At 43.4% G+C, this 3,457-nt stretch overlaps 1 pseudogene; it reads left to right on the top strand.

Annotated features, from left to right (window-relative positions):
• Positions 1-272: 272 nt before the first annotated feature.
• On the top strand, positions 273-946 carry LOC147888683 (large ribosomal subunit protein uL15x pseudogene; annotated as a pseudogene).
• Positions 947-3,457: the final 2,511 nt, after the last annotated feature.

The following is a 3,457-nucleotide window of genomic DNA, read 5'->3' as shown; positions in this document are numbered from 1 at the left end:
TGATTGAAAAGATCTGTTTTTCACACACCCACCCGGATGGATAGCCGCCTTGGGCCGGTGGGCACAGGGTCAAGAGCTGTGGTCAACTCAACTCACACACACACACACACACACACCCAACCACATGCTAAAGCACGAGGCCTAGGAGAGATCTTAAACGAGAAGGATGAACTTGGTAAAAAAGAAATTCTTTTTTTTTCCCAAAGAGGTAAAAATGAAATTCTTAGGTGATTAGGGTTTAGATATAAGATGTTTGTGATCGCAACAAGAGGGTCTTCTTTCATTTTGAGTGTGGAAGGGGAAACCCTAAAAACCTCTCTGTTTCGTCTTCCTGTATAGAGGGGAAGAGAAGCCCGCCATAGCCATGACCACTCGCTTGAAGAAGAACAGGAAGAAGAGAGGTCACGTTAGTGCAGGCCATGGCCGCATCGGTAAGCACCGTAAACACCCCGGAGGTCGCGGTAACGCTGGCGGTATGCACCACCATCGCATCCTCTTCGACAAATACCACCCCGGTTACTTCGGTAAGGTCGGCATGCGTTACTTCCATAAATCTATGAACAAATTCCATTGCCCCATCGTCAATGTTGATCGCCTCTGGTCCTTGCTCCCCAACGATGTTAAGGCCCTCGCCTCCCCAGACAAGGCCCCCTTCGTTGACGTTTGCCAGCACGGTTTCTTCAAGGTCCTCGGCAAGGGTGACGTCCCGTCGCATCCTTTGGTAGTGAAGGCCAAGTTTTTCTCTAAGCTCGCGGAAAAGAAGATCAAGGAGGCTGGGGGCGCGGTGGTTCTCACAGCGTAGAGGTCCGGCTGGGAAAAGGTTAACAAGCCTAAATTAGGGCTTCCGGGAAGCTGTAGTAATCGATTTTCTGTGGTCTACTTATGTGGATGTGATTTGTTAGGACTCCTTAAGTCGTACTTTTTGGTTCAATCTCTTGGTTAGTAATCTGAGTATCGACTTGCGATCCATTATGGAATTCCGACATTTATTGCTGTGGCGTTGTGCGCTGGTCTGTTTCTGTATTTGTCGCATTTGCTGTGTCAGTTCACTGGCTGCTCTTGTGTGTATACAAGGTTAAGCTGATCGCCTTATGGAGAACGGACGTGACCCCATAGCTCCTAAAATTATATATATGGGAATGGGTTTCGTTGTTCGGAGTTCTCTTTGGGGCGGAAATAATTTTATCGAATTAACGGTAGTAAGGTTAATTACTGTTTACGAAACATACCTGTGACTTGATGAGGAAGAGTAACTTTGGAAGCAAGAGTTGAGTTGGAGTACACGCTCTGGAGTAGGAGCTTTTTTGTCAACTAACCAACAGAATCTATAAGTGTCAGCAGTGAGAGGGAAGAAGAATCGCCTTCCTTTTTGTGTGATGCATTGGAAAGAGAGCGTAGGCAGAATGCACCGAGATATGAAGTTCCGAGGAGCATAGATCAACTTGATGGGGTTTTGAGAGATCTAGAGAAATGGGAGAACATTTTACATCGAGCAAAAGAACTGCACAGTGACTCAGACAACAGAGTGGTTTGTGATCATGCTGGGATTGATTGATGTAATTTGAGGAATAACAGGAATGCCCTTGCTTGAGGAAGGGGGGGGGGGGGGGAGATGCTATAATAATAGCCCTTGAAACCACCTTCGTTTGGAGCTGATCTTCAGCTACTAATTCGACTCAATTCTGTGTCTGTCAAAATTCCAAGACATTCAGTTTTGTTCGTGAGACATTGTGTGCCTTAAAGTCTAGACCTCATCACGCTAGTGGAGTTACATAACACATAACTTATTTTATTTGAGCGTGTAGATGTGTAGAAGTGCAGTTGTGTTTGTCTTGTGCTGGTAAGGATGAAGCTGTGTGTCATAATCTTTTTACACACATCCTCAAGAATGTGCAGCTTATCTACATAATTGGCATGTCCTTGGAACAGGTTTAGTACTAATATGGGTGGTCAGGCAGAAGTGGACTTCTGAAAGAAGGTTCCAGAGCATGTGTTTAATTCTGATATGTGTATTGCTGAGATTGCTAAACTGTAGAAATAAGCTTCAATTGTTTTGAAGTGTTACTGAAGTGATTTCTTGGTTTGTAATGGAAGCTCTCGTGAATTTTAGTTTTGAGGTTCAGATGTGGAGAAACTTTTCAATTGAAGCATTTTAAGAGATGTTGTAACTTTGTTCCTGCTGTGTTAGCGGACATAATAATTTCACATTGTGAAGTTTTCGTTCATGTTATGGCTTGCTGATAATTTCAAGAGAATGTCCACTGCTTTTTGTTTGGCTTTCTCCTGTACTGCCAGCCTTTGTCACAGCTGAGTTTTCCCTTCACCTCCTGAGTGCTTAGTACGACGATCTTTGTAGAGATGGATGCTCAAGTTTTTGTGGGTGGGGATATGTATGAGACTCCGCGTTTCTTTAGAAACCCAGTATAGCTGCTTATGCTTGGGGACATAAGTGTTGCTTTGCTTGCTAAGTATGTCTTCCTTTTGCTTTTCATAAAAGGTTTTGTTTACCTCTTTTTTCTCCTTTCAATTTTTTTTTTCTGTCTAGATTTTTGATCTTTAGAACAACAAAAAATCTAAATTTGTATGATTGGACTTATTCTGGCCTTACAAAGGTATATTTTTGTGGGTGGGGATATGTATGTGAAAGAATATATTTATACTAGCGCTGATGATGTCGGTGGGGGTATTATAGTAGCTAGTCCCCGCTGAAGTTATTGTTGATGTTGCAGCTTGCTTATATTGCGATAAATTCTTTCTATCATATGGGCTTCACAAGCAGTTGTAGCCTGAATGAACAGAATGTCGGACGACTTTTTGGCTAGCCTTCTCCCCTAGTGCTAGCCTTTGTCACAGCTGAGTTTGGCCTTCACCTCCGGAGTGCTGACAGGAATGTAGTACAAAGACCTTTGTAGAGATTGCTCAAGTATGTGTGGGTGGGGGATATGTATCTGTAGTGCCTACATCCACAGTTGGGTGGTAATGATGTCGGTGGGCCGTCATAATAGCTAGCCCTTGCTACGCGTGATGGACTATATGGTTTTCAGCCGTGAAGTTTTCACTCATGTTGCAGTGTGCTGATATTTTTATAATTCTTTCGGCCTTTGTCACAACTGAGCTTGCCCTTCACCAAAGACCTTTGTAGAGATTGATGCTCAAGTATGTGTAGGTGGGGACATGTATGTGTGAGAATATAGTCTGCATCCCCAACCATCCACGGTTGGGCACTGATGACATCGGTTGTCGTAGTAGCCAGTCCCTGCCTCGTGTGATGGAGTGTATGGTTTTCAACCTTGTGACTGTCATTAGATGGAAACTGCGCCCAGTGTGTTTTTATAGGATGCGTTTGGGTTTGTTCCTGTTTTATTTTGTAATTTTGTTCATTTGTTCAAGTGCTGAAGTGCCACTTAACATCAAGGTGTCATCTGTTCATATTTTTGAACTGCTTTCAACTATACTA

Source organism: Dipteris shenzhenensis, chromosome 21 (genome assembly GCF_047967505.1).
Source record: "Dipteris shenzhenensis isolate YYH24624 ecotype China chromosome 21, Dip_SZ_1.0, whole genome shotgun sequence".
Lineage (NCBI taxonomy): Eukaryota > Viridiplantae > Streptophyta > Polypodiopsida > Gleicheniales > Dipteridaceae > Dipteris > Dipteris shenzhenensis.
Note: the sequence above shows the minus strand (reverse complement) of the source record. Positions and strands in the feature narration are given on the sequence as shown.